This window comes from Platichthys flesus, unplaced genomic scaffold, assembly GCF_949316205.1.
Source record: "Platichthys flesus unplaced genomic scaffold, fPlaFle2.1 scaffold_57, whole genome shotgun sequence".
Classification (NCBI taxonomy): Eukaryota; Metazoa; Chordata; class Actinopteri; order Pleuronectiformes; family Pleuronectidae; genus Platichthys; species Platichthys flesus.
In genome coordinates this window covers 1,601-21,343 of record NW_026910024.1, presented here as the reverse complement: position 1 = coordinate 21,343, position 19,743 = coordinate 1,601, and the positions used below count along the sequence as shown (strand labels likewise).

At 43.3% G+C, this 19,743-nt stretch overlaps 1 long non-coding RNA gene across 1 annotated transcript; it reads left to right on the top strand.

Moving 5' to 3' along the window:
* The first annotated feature begins 3,630 nt into the window (after window positions 1-3,630).
* Window positions 3,631-5,818, top strand: LOC133950583 (uncharacterized). Its single transcript, XR_009920384.1, has 3 exons — window positions 3,631-4,009; window positions 4,658-4,728; window positions 5,422-5,818. It is a non-coding gene; the product is annotated as an uncharacterized LOC133950583 (long non-coding RNA).
* The last annotated feature ends 13,925 nt before the right edge of the window (window positions 5,819-19,743 follow it).

Below are 19,743 nucleotides of genomic sequence, written 5' to 3'. Positions count from 1 at the left end.
TCTCACCTAACTCCTTTGAGATTATTGACCAAAAACATAGTTTCCACAACCAGTTGGTTTGCAATTCTGTAATTTAGGGCAAGTATAGTACAGGAAGAAAGACCTAAAAAGGCAGTAAGACCTCAGAGAGAAGGCAATTTATTCCCTGGTATACCCCACCCAACTGTGTTTAATATTTAGAGGACAAGAGATCCCTATAGGTGTGTGATTGGAGCCTATTTTAATGGAATTGATGGATAAGGAGTATGGGAATGAGTGCTTGTTGGAGTGCTGTGATTCGGAGGGACAAGGAAACTTCACCAGGGGGAGGAGCTAGATGGGCTATATAAATGATTGCAACTCCTTGGCCAGTCTCAGACAAGACAAAATGCCTCATGGAGCAAGATCAGGGACAAGCTCTCCCAGAGACCCACCATGGGGATGACTTACCTCTTAATTCGACCTGACCTACTTACCTGCCCTAGCCTGATGAAGATAAACAAATTTCGAAACGTCGCGACAGGGCCTCCGGACTTTAAGCAAAAATGACAAATTGTACTTACCTGACTAAGCCATTTACCCTCCCTCGGCTGAGCGGAGAGACTCAAGACATATTTGTAAATTTGTATATAGTTCATTGGATGTTTATTTAGCTGTAATGACAACATGTTTAACACAACTGTAAAAATCAGTGTGTTATTACGACATTATTAGACAATACTTACGGTTATTTTACCCCAGCATGCTTCACATACCTGTAAAAAATCAGTGTGTTGCTGCAACATGATTAGTGCATACTTATGGTTATTTTACCAAGTGAGGGGCACCCCAGTCCCAGGAGAGGCCCGTGCATAACGTTTGACCTGACTTGTCGGGTCAACGGATATTACCGTTTTCACCTAACCCTGGCCAGTGCCGCCTGGGACACTTAATGGGATGCCCCTCTAAACATCACTACTTACCTGTTACTTCCAATATTGGAGAATCGACTCCCATAAAAGCAGCCAAAATGATATAGAAACCTGGAATGACAGGAATTAACGGACCCAGGACCCGGTTTCTACACCCTCAACCCACCTCTTACCTTCATCCCTACCCCCATCCCATTTTGGTTCAGGGCACGATGCTATTGGAAAATAATAAATGCTGTTTGTAGTTGATATGGAGAGTAATTTAACTCAGGACCACACAAAATTTAATTTGAACCTATACAAACCACACCAATTTGGATTCCCTTAGTCAGTTATGACCACATAGTCATCAATATCCCTAATCAGGGTCCCACTACCCTAACCCTAACCATAGGGACCCCCTACCTAAACCTAACCTTTGACCCCTGGACAGAACAAGTGACCTGAGACATCTCACCTAACTCCTTTGAGATTATTGACCAAAAACATAGTTTCCACAACCAGTTGGTTTGCAATTCTGTAATTTAGGGCAAGTATAGTACAGGAAGAAAGACCTAAAAAGGCAGTAAGACCTCAGAGAGAAGGCAATTTATTCCCTGGTATACCCCACCCAACTGTGTTTAATATTTAGAGGACAAGAGATCCCTATAGGTGTGTGATTGGAGCCTATTTTAATGGAATTGATGGATAAGGAGTATGGGAATGAGTGCTTGTTGGAGTGCTGTGATTCGGAGGGACAAGGAAACTTCACCAGGGGGAGGAGCTAGATGGGCTATATAAATGATTGCAACTCCTTGGCCAGTCTCAGACAAGACAAAATGCCTCATGGAGCAAGATCAGGGACAAGCTCTCCCAGAGACCCACCATGGGGATGACTTACCTCTTAATTCGACCTGACCTACTTACCTGCCCTAGCCTGATGAAGATAAACAAATTTCGAAACGTCGCGACAGGGCCTCCGGACTTTAAGCAAAAATGACAAATTGTACTTACCTGACTAAGCCATTTACCCTCCCTCGGCTGAGCGGAGAGACTCAAGACATATTTGTAAATTTGTATATAGTTCATTGGATGTTTATTTAGCTGTAATGACAACATGTTTAACACAACTGTAAAAATCAGTGTGTTATTACGACATTATTAGACAATACTTACGGTTATTTTACCCCAGCATGCTTCACATACCTGTAAAAAATCAGTGTGTTGCTGCAACATGATTAGTGCATACTTATGGTTATTTTACCAAGTGAGGGGCACCCCAGTCCCAGGAGAGGCCCGTGCATAACGTTTGACCTGACTTGTCGGGTCAACGGATATTACCGTTTTCACCTAACCCTGGCCAGTGCCGCCTGGGACACTTAATGGGATGCCCCTCTAAACATCACTACTTACCTGTTACTTCCAATATTGGAGAATCGACTCCCATAAAAGCAGCCAAAATGATATAGAAACCTGGAATGACAGGAATTAACGGACCCAGGACCCGGTTTCTACACCCTCAACCCACCTCTTACCTTCATCCCTACCCCCATCCCATTTTGGTTCAGGGCACGATGCTATTGGAAAATAATAAATGCTGTTTGTAGTTGATATGGAGAGTAATTTAACTCAGGACCACACAAAATTTAATTTGAACCTATACAAACCACACCAATTTGGATTCCCTTAGTCAGTTATGACCACATAGTCATCAATATCCCTAATCAGGGTCCCACTACCCTAACCCTAACCATAGGGACCCCCTACCTAAACCTAACCTTTGACCCCTGGACAGAACAAGTGACCTGAGACATCTCACCTAACTCCTTTGAGATTATTGACCAAAAACATAGTTTCCACAACCAGTTGGTTTGCAATTCTGTAATTTAGGGCAAGTATAGTACAGGAAGAAAGACCTAAAAAGGCAGTAAGACCTCAGAGAGAAGGCAATTTATTCCCTGGTATACCCCACCCAACTGTGTTTAATATTTAGAGGACAAGAGATCCCTATAGGTGTGTGATTGGAGCCTATTTTAATGGAATTGATGGATAAGGAGTATGGGAATGAGTGCTTGTTGGAGTGCTGTGATTCGGAGGGACAAGGAAACTTCACCAGGGGGAGGAGCTAGATGGGCTATATAAATGATTGCAACTCCTTGGCCAGTCTCAGACAAGACAAAATGCCTCATGGAGCAAGATCAGGGACAAGCTCTCCCAGAGACCCACCATGGGGATGACTTACCTCTTAATTCGACCTGACCTACTTACCTGCCCTAGCCTGATGAAGATAAACAAATTTCGAAACGTCGCGACAGGGCCTCCGGACTTTAAGCAAAAATGACAAATTGTACTTACCTGACTAAGCCATTTACCCTCCCTCGGCTGAGCGGAGAGACTCAAGACATATTTGTAAATTTGTATATAGTTCATTGGATGTTTATTTAGCTGTAATGACAACATGTTTAACACAACTGTAAAAATCAGTGTGTTATTACGACATTATTAGACAATACTTACGGTTATTTTACCCCAGCATGCTTCACATACCTGTAAAAAATCAGTGTGTTGCTGCAACATGATTAGTGCATACTTATGGTTATTTTACCAAGTGAGGGGCACCCCAGTCCCAGGAGAGGCCCGTGCATAACGTTTGACCTGACTTGTCGGGTCAACGGATATTACCGTTTTCACCTAACCCTAACCCTAACCCTAACCCTAACCCTTTCTTGTGATCCTCCTCCCGGCTGGGACGAGGTTATCAGAGACTTATTTCCTAAAAATCCTTTTTTGGAAAACTTATTAATTAATTATTTTTCTGGAGACCTCCCCCCCGCTCTTGGTTATACTGAGACGTTTTTTTTGGAGTTCCCTTCTTTTACTAGGATACACCTGGAACTCATCCTCATCCTCCTGGACCACTGCCCAACACCAACCCAGCTCCAACTTGGGAGGCCCAGCCAACTACTGGACCAAGGAGACCTACACTACCAGGGATACCCACCAGGCAACAACCAAAGGCACCTGAACCCCATTCTGCTGGACCACTGCCTTAAACGTCACCCCAGCTCCAACTAGGAAGGCCGAGGAACAAGCCATCAGCCATTTACTGGACAAAGGTGACCTCCAACTACACTACCAGGGTAAGAGCCCCCTCCAGTGACTTTTAAAATGTTTTTTAACAGAGCAAAGCCCGTACCGATGAGTGGTCTAGGACACAGGCCACAGCTCACACACACACACACAAACACAGCCCCACAACCCCTGATGTCTGTAAACACACACTCAGCTGCACAATACAAACACAACAATACACGCCGGTTAACAAACATGAACACAGCACCCACCAACACATGGAATCAGGTACCGGACCCAGCCACCCGCACCGCTTCTAAACAAATATTTCAATTAATACAGGCTATACACCACAAACACACAACAGATAATTCAATCACCACCAACACTTTCCCACCTGGGATGATGCGTCAGGTCACCAGACTGACGGACTTCATCAAACCGGCCACACCATCAGACACCACACGTCACAAGATCAAAAACAATACGGACAACTGGATGAAAACAAACATGGCTATATTACGGGAACATTACACCAATACAATACATACCCTCGGCCACACACCACACAACCCCATAGCGTTTCAAATAGCTACCAGATGGGCTAGGAAGCGGTATGGCCAGAGACTCCGGGCGGACACCATCAAGGCAACAGAAGGTATACTGCAACGTAACATCATTAAGAACAATAAAACTTTTCTCAACCCTAAGAGCAGGTTGGAGGGCTCCCTCTCCACCATCCCGGAATTATCCGATGAAGAGGAATTCCCACCACTACCAGTCATCAGTAAGTTACCCCCTGCATTTCAGCCCTTTCCAATTCAACAGCCCCGGACACCACTACTCCCCACCCCCACCCAGTGCCAGACAACACTGGATGGCCTACAACCGCAACCTCAACGACCCAGACATGACCACCCATACCAGACCAACAGACAGAAGACATTCCCCTTACCCCAAACCAGGCCCCCCCTACAACCGACACTACCTGACCACCCCATACCCAAACCAAGACGAAAACCACTGTACGGACTTCCGACCTACCCAATATATAACAAGGGCCCTCTACAAACACAGAGGGCACCTCTACATCTGACTACAAGACAAACCCCTCCTGACCCAAACACCTCCACCCCTCCCTCAGTGAGGGGCAAGAAAGTAGTCTCCTGGGGACCCGAACCGGTCTCCCAGGGGGCAGAAATCATCTCAAAACCCAACCCCAAACTCTCCCCCATCCTACCGACAGTGACTAGACGGAAAACCCCTATGACACGACTACCCCTAAGCCCCAGTACCCCCGACTCACCTACTATCAGTACAGGAAGACGGACACAGCAAACAGAAGTCCTAATTCATCCAGTACCAGACACACAAAACAATACCCTAGAACTACAGTCCATATCACTCAACACCCACAGTTATTCAAATGTTTCAACCATCAACCTTGATACCATTTCCTCTCCCCCTTCTACACCCACAGGTGTTGCTGGTCCCCGGACTGGCACAATGGAACAGCGAGGAGCCCCGACAACCATAACGGGAGGGTCACCTAACATGATGAGCGGGCAATTAAAGGCTAATATTGCCACTCAAGCCGTATCTGAGACCTCCCTACCACTTCTCCGCGGAAGTCCACCTCCCACTTGTGCCGTTCGGGGGTCCAGCACACCTCCACCCCCCGAGGATAGCCCCACAGGACCCTCCTCCACCTCCTCCCCATTCAGCCTACCACCACACACTCCCACATCAGGTAAATACCATCCCACATCACACATCGCCCGACACACCAGGAAACTCCAGGACTGGTCTTTCAAAAGCCGTAGACCAGTCCTGGTGTTGGGGGATTCCAACATCAATCGAATCCCCCCCCACAACAACCCAGACTTACAATTAGACAGCTACCCGGGGGCTAACATGTACCACTTTTTAAAGATATGTGAAAAAACGGTACCCAACCCCAACACAAAAATAGTGGTCCTCTCCATTGGGATCAATAATAAGGACCAGGACCCCAGGCAGACTTCCTGCAAACAGTTAAAATCTCTATACAAACAGGCCCAACTTGCCTTCCCTAATGCCGACATCTACTTCCCTATCATAAACTTCTCAGACAACCTCAGCGTTAAACAACAGTACAATTTAAAATACATCAACAACACAATAGCCACATACTTCCCATTTTTAGCAGAGATCCCTCACGACACATTTGTAACAGAAAAGGACAACATCCATTGGAAGCCGGCTACCGCGCAACTCATTTTCGATTACTGGCTCAAACAGTTAAATTTATAGTAAGACCCAAACCCAAACCGGGCACAAACGCCACCCCTAACCCTAACCCTAACCCTAAACCTTCTAATCCCAACCCTAACCCTAACCCTAACCTTAACCCCAACCCCAACCCTAATCCTAACCCTAACCCTAACCCTCCAAACCCTATGCCCCATACTGACCCTGCAGTCGACTTGGGGTGGAGCTCTACAGCAAACATACTTAACTTATCCACACTATTTACTCCAACTTCAGATCAGATCCGGTTATTGGAAAGGGGTCTTTCATTCATCCCACGCCCATTACAGTTTGACTGGGAGGAATTTCATAGGGATTTACACCAATACAACAGAAGGTTAAAGATCATCAGTTATTTCTATAATAAACCGGACCACATTCAGACACCCTTCATTCACAGGTCTAATTGGGAACCCACCACGGCTCAATCACACACAGCCACAATAAACCTGGTGCAAAAGAACAAACAGGCCCTGCGTTATTACCGGCCCCCAGGGGACGTTGTTGACAACCTCTCGGGGCCTGAACGCAGGGCCTTAGAAGAACTTACCCAAAATCCTAATATTATCATTAAACCCGCGGACAAAGGTTCAAAAATAGTCATTATGGATAGACAGCAGTATTTACTGGAGGCAAATAGACAACTCTCAAACACCACACATTATAAACCCATTCCGTCAGACCTACAAAGTCAAACCCAACCACTCCTCCGTAGTATTATACAAACTTTATATGACAATAAAACCATTAACCACAAGCAAAAAATCTACCTGTTTGGCCCCGACCAACCCCGCCCCCGCCAGTTCTATCTATTACCCAAAATCCACAAGGAACCCCCATCATGGACCGTACCCTATGAGGTTCCTCCCGGCAGACCAATAGTCTCAGATTGCAATAGTACATCATACCATATCTCAGAATACATCGAACATTTCCTTGGACCCCTTTCCAATAAACACCCAAGTTACATCAAGGACACTTATCATTTTATAGATACCATCCGGCCCATGGTTGTTCCAAATCAGTCATACTTATTTACAATCGACATAGACAGTCTATACACAAATATCAATACACAAATCGGTATCAAGGCTATAATATCCAACTTCAATAACAACCCCGACAACAATAGACCGGACAAAGAAATTATTCAACTCCTTACCATCTGCCTCAACAATAACGACTTTTCATTCAATAACAAACAATTCCTGCAAATCCACGGAACGGCCATGGGTCAGCGATACGCCCCGTCATATGCAAACATTTACCTGAGCGAGTGGGAGCGAGAGGCATTGGCCAAGTGCACCCACAAACCCCTCACCTACCTCAGATTTTTAGATGACATTTTTGGAATATGGCAACATGACATTTCTTTATTTTCTGATTTCATTGACACATTGAATAGCCACCATCAGTCTATTAAAGTTAAGTACATCATAGATCCACTACAAGTTAATTTTTTAGATACAACTGTTTTTTTTGACCGGTCAAAAAACTTGTCATACTCACAACTACTTACCAAAGTTTACTTTAAAACAACAGACACACACGCCCTTCTCCATAAAACTAGCTATCATCCGAAACACACATTTAAAGGCATTATTAAATCTCAAATCATCCGTTTTCACAGAATATCATCCCGTGTAATAGACCTGCATTCTTCCATCTCCATTCTATTTTGTAGTCTCAGGTCTAGGGGCTACTCCAAACGCTTCCTCCGCCATATCAAGACCAGCACTTTGGCGTCTCTCGCTCCCACTCGCTCCATTCCCCGGATTGCTCCACCCCGTGTCCCGGTACCATTCATATCTACCTTCTCACATAGAATCAAAGGTTTACATAACATCATCAAACAGAACTTCATTCATACTCAAACCCTACAGCCGGCTTTCCAAAATCACGTCATCATATCAGCTTACAGGAAAAACAAAAACCTCCACAGTTTACTAATAAGGTCAAAATACTCTGATAACAAACCACCAACACAAACACAATACCACACACACTATAAAAACAGAAAATTTATTTCAAACCCTCACAGCAATACAGCATTCCCCACATTAGGTACATTTACACTCCACACCACCAACGTCATTTACATCATTACATGCACCACCTGCAATAAACATTATATCGGGGAAACAAAACACTCCATACTCACCCGATTAAAACAACACATATATAACATTGGGGAAGGCAAGTTAACCACCCCCCTCATTAACCATTTTCAGCTCCACTCCGTCAATAATCTTATAATCTCTGGTCTAGAATCAGAAGACCATTGGACCATTGGGCAGAGAAAGAGGACAGAAAAATTATGGATTTTTAAATTAGGTACAATCACGCCAACAGGCCTCAATGACAATTAAGTACAATCATAGGACACCCACCCGACAATCAGTTTAAATTTCCCTCTCATGTAGTCTTCCTTATCAACTCCCCCGTGTTTTCCCCTTTCCCCCTCCCCCCTTTTGTTTTTTTTCCCTCTACAACCAGCCGTGCTGCCTGGGTCCACTCAGGCCCCCCAAGGCACCACTTTAGCGCGCATGCCTCGGGGGGAATCGAGCTGGGATTCTCTGGGCCAGGGGCGTCATCTCTGCCACTACACCATTATTCATTTTACAATTTTGTTTCCATAAATCCCCATTTTTCATTAGTCTATGTTACTCCAGTAATAAAATACCACCTTCATAGATAAAATTAATCCCCAACCAGGTTTACTTAGTTTTTTAATTTTATTTTCCTCCATAAAATTTAGACAGAATGACGCCCAACAAATACTCCAACCCAGGCAGCAACCGTATTCATCCTTTCTCTGTCCCATGGTCCTTGCAGACGTGCTCTGCCTGGGGATCATACCCTGGTCCCCCGTTAGAGGGAGCGGAGCTCCTCCAACCGTGCCACCACTTTAAGATCAATAGGCCAGTGCAAATAAACCATACTCATGAACCCTGAACTCTAACCCTAACCCAACCCTAACCCTAACCCTAACCCTAACCCTAACCCTAACCCTAACCCTAACCACCTTAGGCTGATCTGTGATGAAAACATGAAGATTTCAACCAAAGTTGCTAAAATAGGCTTCTCTCACCGTTTCCAGCGCTTTTCTGCACCTTAGGCTGATCTGTGATGAAAAAATGAAGATTTCAACCAAAGTTGCTAAAATAGGCTTCTCTCACCGTTTCCAGCGCTTTTCTGCACCTTAGGCTGATCTGTGATGAAAAAAATGAAGATTTCAACCAAAGTTGCTAAAATAGGCTTCTCTCACCGTTTCCAGCGCTTTTCTGCACCTTAGGCTGATCTGTGATGAAAAAAATGAAGATTTCAACCAAAGTTGCTAAAATAGGCTTCTCTCACCGTTTCCAGCGCTTTTCTGCACCTTAGGCTGATCTGTGATGAAAACATGAAGATTTCAACCAAAGTTGCTAAAATAGGCTTCTCTCACCGTTTCCAGCGCTTTTCTGCACCTTAGGCTGATCTGTGTTGAAAACATGAAGATTTCAACCAAAGTTGCTAAAATAGGCTTCTCTCACCGTTTCCAGCGCATTTCTGCACCTTAGGCTGATCTGTGATGAAAACATGAAGATTTCAACCAAAGTTGCTAAAACAGGCTTCTCTCACCGTTTCCAGCGTTTTTCTTCACCTTAGGCTGATCTTTGATGAAAACATGAAGATTTCAACCAAAGTTGCTAAAATAGGCTTCTCTCACCGTTTCCAGCGCTTTTCTGCACCTTAGGCTGATCTGTGATGAAAACATGAAGATTTCAACCAAAGTTGCTAAAATAGGCTTCTCTCACCGTTTCCAGCGCTTTTCTGCACCTTAGGCTGATCTGTGATGAAAACATGAAGATTTCAACCAAAGTTGCTAAAATAGGCTTCTCTCACCGTTTCCAGCGCTTTTCTGCACCTTAGGCTGATCTGTGATGAAAACACGAAGATTTCAACCAAAGTTGCTAAAATAGGCTTCTCTCACCGTTTCCAGCGCTTTTCTGCACCTTAGGCTGATCTGTGATGAAAAAATGAAGATTTCAACCAAAGTTGCTAAAATAGGCTTCTCTCACCGTTTCCAGCGCTTTTCTGCACCTTAGGCTGATCTGTGATGAAAACATGAAGATTTCAACCAAAGTTGCTAAAATAGGCTTCTCTCACCGTTTCCAGCGCTTTTCTGCACCTTAGGCTGATCTGTGATGAAAACATGAAGATTTCAACCAAAGTTGCTAAAATAGGCTTCTCTCACCGTTTCCAGCGCTTTTCTGCACCTTAGGCTGATCTGTGATGAAAACATGAAGATTTCAACCAAAGTTGCTAAAATAGGCTTCTCTCACCGTTTCCAGCGCTTTTCTGCACCTTAGGCTGATCTGTGATGAAAACATGAAGATTTCAACCAAAGTTGCTAAAATAGGCTTCTCTCACCGTTTCCAGCGCTTTTCTGCACCTTAGGCTGATCTGTGATGAAAACATGAAGATTTCAACCAAAGTTGCTAAAATAGGCTTCTCTCATCGTTTCCAGCGCTTTTCTGCACCTTAGGCTGATCTGTGATGAAAACATGAAGATTTCAACCAAAGTTGCTAAAATAGGCTTCTCTCACCGTTTCCAGCGCTTTTCTGCACCTTAGGCTGATCTGTGATGAAAACATGAAGATTTCAACCAAAGTTGCTAAAATAGGATTCTCTCACCGTTTCCAGCGCTTTTCTGCACCTTAGGCTGATCTGTGATGAAAACATGAAGATTTCAACCAAAGTTGCTAAAATAGGCTTCTCTCACCGTTTCCAGCGCTTTTCTGCACCTTAGGCTGATCTGTGATGAAAACATGAAGATTTCAACCAAAGTTGCTAAAATAGGCTTCTCTCACCGTTTCCAGTGCTTTTCTGCACCTTAGGCTGATCTGTGATGAAAACATGAAGCTTTCAACCAAAGTTGCTAAAATAGGCTTCTCTCACCGTTTCCAGCGCTTTCTGCACCTTAGGCTGATCTGTGATGAAAACATGAAGATTTCAACCAAAGTTGCTAAAATAGGCTTCTCTCACCGTTTCCAGCGCTTTTCTGCACCTTAGGCTGATCTGTGATGAAAACATGAAGATTTCAACCAAAGTTGCTAAAATAGGCTTCTCTCACCGTTTCCAGCGCTTTTCTGCACCTTAGGCTGATCTGTGATGAAAACATGAAGATTTCAACCAAAGTTGCTAAAATAGGCTTCTCTCACCGTTTCCAGCGCTTTTCTGCACCTTAGGCTGATCTGTGATGAAAACATGAAGATTTCAACCAAAGTTGCTAAAATAGGCTTCTCTCACCGTTTCCAGCGCTTTTATGCACCTTAGGCTGATCTGTGATGAAAACATGAAGATTTCAACCAAAGTTGCTAAAATAGGCTTCTCTCACCGTTTCCAGCGCTTTTCTGCACCTTAGGCTGATCTGTGATGAAAACATGAAGATTTCAACCAAAGTTGCTAAAATAGGCTTCTCTCACCGTTTCCAGCGCTTTTCTGCACCTTAGGCTGATCTGTGATGAAAATATGAGATTTCAACCAAAGTTGCTAAAATAGGCTTCTCTCACCGTTTCCAGCGCTTTTCTGCACCTTAGGCTGATCTGTGATGAAACATGAAGATTTCAACCAAAGTTGCTAAAATAGGCTTCTCTCACCGTTTCCAGCGCTTTTCTGCACCTTAGGCTGATCTGTGATGAAAACATGAAGATTTCAACCAAAGTTGCTAAAATAGGCTTCTCTCACCGTTTCCAGTGCTTTTCTGCACCTTAGGCTGATCTGTGATGAAAACATGAAGATTTCAACCAAAGTTGCTAAAATAGGCTTCTCTCACCGTTTCCAGCGCTTTTCTGCACCTTAGGCTGATCTGTGATGAAAACATGAAGATTTCAACCAAAGTTGCTAAAATAGGCTTCTCTCACCGTTTCCAGCGCTTTTCTGCACCTTAGGCTGATCTGTGATGAAAACATGAAGATTTCAACCAAAGTTGCTAAAATAGGCTTCTCTCACCGTTTCCCAGCGCTTTTCTGCCAGACCTTAGGCTGATCTGTGATGAAAACATGAAGATTTCAACCTAAGTTGCTAAAATAGGCTTCTCTCACCGTTTCCAGCGCTTTTCTGCACCTTAGGCTCATCTGTGATGAAAACATGAAGATTTCAACCAAAGTTGCTAAAATAGGCTTCTCTCACCGTTTCCAGCGCTTTTATGCACCTTAGGCTGATCTGTGATGAAAACATGAAGATTTCAACCAAAGTTGCTAAAATAGGCTTCTCTCACCGTTTCCAGCGCTTTTCTGCACCTTAGGCTGATCTGTGATGAAAACATGAAGATTTCAACCAAAGTTGCTAAAATAGGCTTCTCTCACCGTTTCCAGCGCTTTTCTGCACCTTAGGCTGATCTGTGATGAAAACATGAAGATTTCAACCAAAGTTGCTAAAATAGGCTTCTCTCACCGTTTCCAGCGCTTTTCTGCACCTTAGGCTGATCTGTGATGAAAACATGAAGATTTCAACCAAAGTTGCTAAAATAGGCTTCTCTCACCGTTTCAGCGCTTTTCTGCACCTTAGGCTGATCTGTGATGAAAACATGAAGATTTCAACCAAAGTTGCTAAAATAGGCTTCTCTCACCGTTTCCAGCGCTTTTCTGCACCTTAGGCTGATCTGTGATGAAAACATGAAGATTTCAACCAAAGTTGCTAAAATAGGCTTCTCTCACCGTTTCCAGCGCTTTTCTGCACCTTAGGCTGATCTGTGATGAAAACATGAAGATTTCAACCAAAGTTGCTAAAATAGGCTTCTCTCACCGTTTCCAGCGCTTTTATGCACCTTAGGCTGATCTGTGATGAAAACATGAAGATTTCAACCAAAGTTGCTAAAATAGGCTTCTCTCACCGTTTCCAGCGCTTTTCTGCACCTTAGGCTGATCTGTGATGAAAACATGAAGATTTCAACCAAAGTTGCTAAAATAGGCTTCTCTCACCGTTTCCAGCGCTTTTCTGCACCTTAGGCTGATCTGTGATGAAAACATGAAGATTTCAACCAAAGTTGCTAAAATAGGCTTCTCTCACCGTTTCCAGCGCTTTTCTGCACCTTAGGCTGATCTGTGATGAAAACATGAAGATTTCAACCAAAGTTGCTAAAATAGGCTTCTCTCACCGTTTCCAGCGCTTTTCTGCACCTTAGGCTGATCTGTGATGAAAACATGAAGATTTCAACCAAAGTTGCTAAAATAGGCTTCTCTCACCGTTTCCAGCGCTTTTCTGCACCTTAGGCTGATCTGTGATGAAAACATGAAGATTTCAACCAAAGTTGCTAAAATAGGCTTCTCTCACCGTTTCCAGCGCTTTTCTGCACCTTAGGCTGATCTGTGATGAAAACATGAAGATTTCAACCAAAGTTGCTAAAATAGGCTTCTCTCACCGTTTCCAGCGCTTTTCTGCACCTTAGGCTGATCTGTGATGAAAACATGAAGATTTCAACCAAAGTTGCTAAAATAGGCTTCTCTCACCGTTTCCAGCGCTTTTCTGCACCTTAGGCTGATCTGTGATGAAAACATGAAGATTTCAACCAAAGTTGCTAAAATAGGCTTCTCTCACCGTTTCCAGCGCTTTTCTGCACCTTAGGCTGATCTGTGATGAAAACATGAAGATTTCAACCAAAGTTGCTAAAATAGGCTTCTCTCACCGTTTCCAGCGCTTTTCTGCACCTTAGGCTGATCTGTGATGAAAACATGAAGATTTCAACCAAAGTTGCTAAAATAGGCTTCTCTCACCGTTTCCAGCGCTTTTCTGCACCTTAGGCTGATCTGTGATGAAAACATGAAGATTTCAACCAAAGTTGCTAAAATAGGCTTCTCTCACCGTTTCCAGCGCTTTTCTGCACCTTAGGCTGATCTGTGATGAAAACATGAAGATTTCAACCAAAGTTGCTAAAATAGGCTTCTCTCACCGTTTCCAGCTTTCTGCACCTTCTGCACCTTAGGCTGATCTGTGATGAAAACATGAAGATTTCAACCAAAGTTGCTAAAATAGGCTTCTCTCACCGTTTCCAGCGCTTTTCTGCACCTTAGGCTGATCTGTGATGAAAACATGAAGATTTCAACCAAAGTTGCTAAAATAGGCTTCTCTCATCGTTTCCAGCGCTTTTCTGCACCTTAGGCTGATCTGTGATGAAAACATGAAGATTTCAACCAAAGTTGCTAAAATAGGCTTCTCTCACCGTTTCCAGCGCTTTTCTGCACCTTAGGCTGATCTGTGATGAAAACATGAAGATTTCAACCAAAGTTGCTAAAATAGGATTCTCTCACCGTTTCCAGCGCTTTTCTGCACCTTAGGCTGATCTGTGATGAAAACATGAAGATTTCAACCAAAGTTGCTAAAATAGGCTTCTCTCACCGTTTCCAGCGCTTTTCTGCACCTTAGGCTGATCTGTGATGAAAACATGAAGATTTCAACCAAAGTTGCTAAAATAGGCTTCTCTCACCGTTTCCAGTGCTTTTCTGCACCTTAGGCTGATCTGTGATGAAAACATGAAGCTTTCAACCAAAGTTGCTAAAATAGGCTTCTCTCACCGTTTCCAGCGCTTTCTGCACCTTAGGCTGATCTGTGATGAAAACATGAAGATTTCAACCAAAGTTGCTAAAATAGGCTTCTCTCACCGTTTCCAGCGCTTTTCTGCACCTTAGGCTGATCTGTGATGAAAACATGAAGATTTCAACCAAAGTTGCTAAAATAGGCTTCTCTCACCGTTTCCAGCGCTTTTCTGCACCTTAGGCTGATCTGTGATGAAAACATGAAGATTTCAACCAAAGTTGCTAAAATAGGCTTCTCTCACCGTTTCCAGCGCTTTTCTGCACCTTAGGCTGATCTGTGATGAAAACATGAAGATTTCAACCAAAGTTGCTAAAATAGGCTTCTCTCACCGTTTCCAGCGCTTTTATGCACCTTAGGCTGATCTGTGATGAAAACATGAAGATTTCAACCAAAGTTGCTAAAATAGGCTTCTCTCACCGTTTCCAGCGCTTTTCTGCACCTTAGGCTGATCTGTGATGAAAACATGAAGATTTCAACCAAAGTTGCTAAAATAGGCTTCTCTCACCGTTTCCAGCGCTTTTCTGCACCTTAGGCTGATCTGTGATGAAAATATGAAGATTTCAACCAAAGTTGCTAAAATAGGCTTCTCTCACCGTTTCCAGCGCTTTTCTGCACCTTAGGCTGATCTGTGATGAAAACATGAAGATTTCAACCAAAGTTGCTAAAATAGGCTTCTCTCACCGTTTCCAGCGCTTTTCTGCACCTTAGGCTGATCTGTGATGAAAACATGAAGATTTCAACCAAAGTTGCTAAAATAGGCTTCTCTCACCGTTTCCAGTGCTTTTCTGCACCTTAGGCTGATCTGTGATGAAAACATGAAGATTTCAACCAAAGTTGCTAAAATAGGCTTCTCTCACCGTTTCCAGCGCTTTTCTGCACCTTAGGCTGATCTGTGATGAAAACATGAAGATTTCAACCAAAGTTGCTAAAATAGGCTTCTCTCACCGTTTCCAGCGCTTTTCTGCACCTTAGGCTGATCTGTGATGAAAACATGAAGATTTCAACCAAAGTTGCTAAAATAGGCTTCTCTCACCGTTTCCAGCGCTTTTCTGCACCTTAGGCTGATCTGTGATGAAAACATGAAGATTTCAACCTAAGTTGCTAAAATAGGCTTCTCTCACCGTTTCCAGCGCTTTTCTGCACCTTAGGCTCATCTGTGATGAAAACATGAAGATTTCAACCAAAGTTGCTAAAATAGGCTTCTCTCACCGTTTCCAGCGCTTTTATGCACCTTAGGCTGATCTGTGATGAAAACATGAAGATTTCAACCAAAGTTGCTAAAATAGGCTTCTCTCACCGTTTCCAGCGCTTTTCTGCACCTTAGGCTGATCTGTGATGAAAACATGAAGATTTCAACCAAAGTTGCTAAAATAGGCTTCTCTCACCGTTTCCAGCGCTTTTCTGCACCTTAGGCTGATCTGTGATGAAAACATGAAGATTTCAACCAAAGTTGCTAAAATAGGCTTCTCTCACCGTTTCCAGCGCTTTTCTGCACCTTAGGCTGATCTGTGATGAAAACATGAAGATTTCAACCAAAGTTGCTAAAATAGGCTTCTCTCACCGTTTCCAGCGCTTTTCTGCACCTTAGGCTGATCTGTGATGAAAACATGAAGATTTCAACCAAAGTTGCTAAAATAGGCTTCTCTCACCGTTTCCAGCGCTTTTCTGCACCTTAGGCTGATCTGTGATGAAAACATGAAGATTTCAACCAAAGTTGCTAAAATAGGCTTCTCTCACCGTTTCCAGCGCTTTTCTGCACCTTAGGCTGATCTGTGATGAAAACATGAAGATTTCAACCAAAGTTGCTAAAATAGGCTTCTCTCACCGTTTCCAGCGCTTTTATGCACCTTAGGCTGATCTGTGATGAAAACATGAAGATTTCAACCAAAGTTGCTAAAATAGGCTTCTCTCACCGTTTCCAGCGCTTTTCTGCACCTTAGGCTGATCTGTGATGAAAACATGAAGATTTCAACCAAAGTTGCTAAAATAGGCTTCTCTCACCGTTTCCAGCGCTTTTCTGCACCTTAGGCTGATCTGTGATGAAAACATGAAGATTTCAACCAAAGTTGCTAAAATAGGCTTCTCTCACCGTTTCCAGCGCTTTCTGCACCTTAGGCTGATCTGTGATGAAAACATGAAGATTTCAACCAAAGTTGCTAAAATAGGCTTCTCTCACCGTTTCCAGCGCTTTTCTGCACCTTAGGCTGATCTGTGATGAAAACATGAAGATTTCAACCAAAGTTGCTAAATAGGCTTCTCTCACCGTTTCCAGCGCTTTTCTGCACCTTAGGCTGATCTGTGATGAAAACATGAAGATTTCAACCAAAGTTGCTAAAATAGGCTTCTCTCACCGTTTCCAGCGCTTTTCTGCACCTTAGGCTGATCTGTGATGAAAACATGAAGATTTCAACCAAAGTTGCTAAAATAGGCTTCTCTCACCGTTTCCAGCGCTTTTCTGCACCTTAGGCTGATCTGTGATGAAAACATGAAGATTTCAACCAAAGTTGCTAAAATAGGCTTCTCTCACCGTTTCCAGCGCTTTTATGCACCTTAGGCTGATCTGTGATGAAAACATGAAGATTTCAACCAAAGTTGCTAAAATAGGCTTCTCTCACCGTTTCCAGCGCTTTTCTGCACCTTAGGCTGATCTGTGATGAAAACATGAAGATTTCAACCAAAGTTGCTGAAATAGGCTTCTCTCACCGTTTCCAGCGCTTTTCTGCACCTTAGGCTGATCTGTGATGAAAACATGAAGATTTCAACCAAAGTTGCTAAAATAGGCTTCTCTCACCGTTTCCAGCGCTTTTCTGCACCTTAGGCTGATCTGTGATGAAAACATGAAGATTTCAACCAAAGTTGCTAAAATAGGCTTCTCTCACCGTTTCCAGCGCTTTTCTGCACCTTAGGCTGATCTGTGATGAAAACATGAAGATTTCAACCAAAGTTGCTAAAATAGGCTTCTCTCACCGTTTCCAGCTTTCTGCACCTTCTGCACCTTAGGCTGATCTGTGATGAAAACATGAAGATTTCAACCAAAGTTGCTAAAATAGGCTTCTCTCACCGTTTCCAGCGCTTTTCTGCACCTTAGGCTGATCTGTGATGAAAACATGAAGATTTCAACCAAAGTTGCTAAAATAGGCTTCTCTCACCGTTTCCAGCGCTTTTCTGCACCTTAGGCTGATCTGTGATGAAAACATGAAGATTTCAACCAAAGTTGCTAAAATAGGCTTCTCTCACCGTTTCCAGCGCTTTTCTGCACCTTAGGCTGATCTGTGATGAAAACATGAAGATTTCAACCAAAGTTGCTAAAATAGGCTTCTCTCACCGTTTCCAGTGCTTTTCTACACCTTAGGCTGATCTGTGATGAAAACATGAAGATTTCAACCAAAGTTGCTAAAATAGGCTTCTCTCACCGTTTCCAGCGCTTTTCTGCACCTTAGGCTGATCTGTGATGAAAACATGAAGATTTCAACCAAAGTTGCTAAAATAGGCTTCTCTCACCGTTTCCAGCGCTTTTCTGCACCTTAGGCTGATCTGTGATGAAAACATGAAGATTTCAACCAAAGTTGCTAAAATAGGCTTCTCTCACCGTTTCCAGCGCTTTTCTGCACCTTAGGCTGATCTGTGATGAAAACATGAAGATTTCAACCAAAGTTGCTAAAATAGGCTTCTCTCACCGTTTCCAGCGCTTTTCTGCACCTTAGGCTGATCTGTGATGAAAACATGAAGATTTCAACCAAAGTTGCTAAAATAGGCTTCTCTCACCGTTTCCAGCGCTTTTCTGCACCTTAGGCTGATCTGTGATGAAAACATGAAGATTTCAACCAAAGTTGCTAAAATAGGCTTCTCTCACCGTTTCCAGCGCTTTTCTGCACCATAGGCGGATCTGTGATGAAAACATGAAGATTTCAACCAAAGTTGCTAAAATAGGCTTCTCTCACCGTTTCCAGCGCTTTTCTGCACCTTAGGCTGATCTGTGATGAAAACATGAAGATTTCAACCAAAGTTGCTAAAATAGGCTTCTCTCACCGTTTCCAGCGCTTTTCTGCACCTTAGGCTGATCTGTGATGAAAACATGAAGATTTCAACCAAAGTTGCTAAAATAGGCTTCTCTCACCGTTTCCAGCGCTTTTCTGCACCTTAGGCTGATCTGTGATGAAAACATGAAGATTTCAACCAAAGTTGCTAAATAGGCTTCTCTCACCGTTTCCAGCGCTTTTCTGCACCTTAGGCTGATCTGTGATGAAAACATGAAGATTTCAACCAAAGTTGCTAAAATAGGCTTCTCTCACCGTTTCCAGTGCTTTTCTGCACCTTAGGATGATCTGTGATGAAAACATGAAGATTTCAACCAAAGTTGCTAAAATAGGCTTCTCTCACCGTTTCCAGCGCTTTTATGCACCTTAGGCTGATCTGTGATGAAAACATGAAGATTTCAACCAAAGTTGCTAAAATAGGCTTCTCTCACCGTTTCCAGCGCTTTTCTGCACCTTAGGCTGATCTGTGATGAAAACATGAAGATTTCAACCAAAGTTGCTAAAATAGGCTTCTCTCACCGTTTCCAGCGCTTTTATGCACCTTAGGCTGATCTGTGATGAAAACATGAAGATTTCAACCAAAGTTGCTAAAATAGGCTTCTCTCACCGTTTCCAGCGCTTTTCTGCACCTTAGGCTGATCTGTGATGAAAACATGAAGATTTCAAACAAAGTTGCTAAAATAGGCTTCTCTCACCGTTTCCAGAGCTTTTCTGCACCTTAGGCTGATCTGTGATGAAAACATGAAGATTTCAACCAAAGTTGCTAAAATAGGCTTCTCTCACCGTTTCCAGCGCTTTTCTGCACCTTAGGCTGATCTGTGATGAAAACATGAAGATTTCAACCAAAGTTGCTAAAATAGGCTTCTCTCACCGTTTCCAGCGCTTTCTGCACCTTAGGC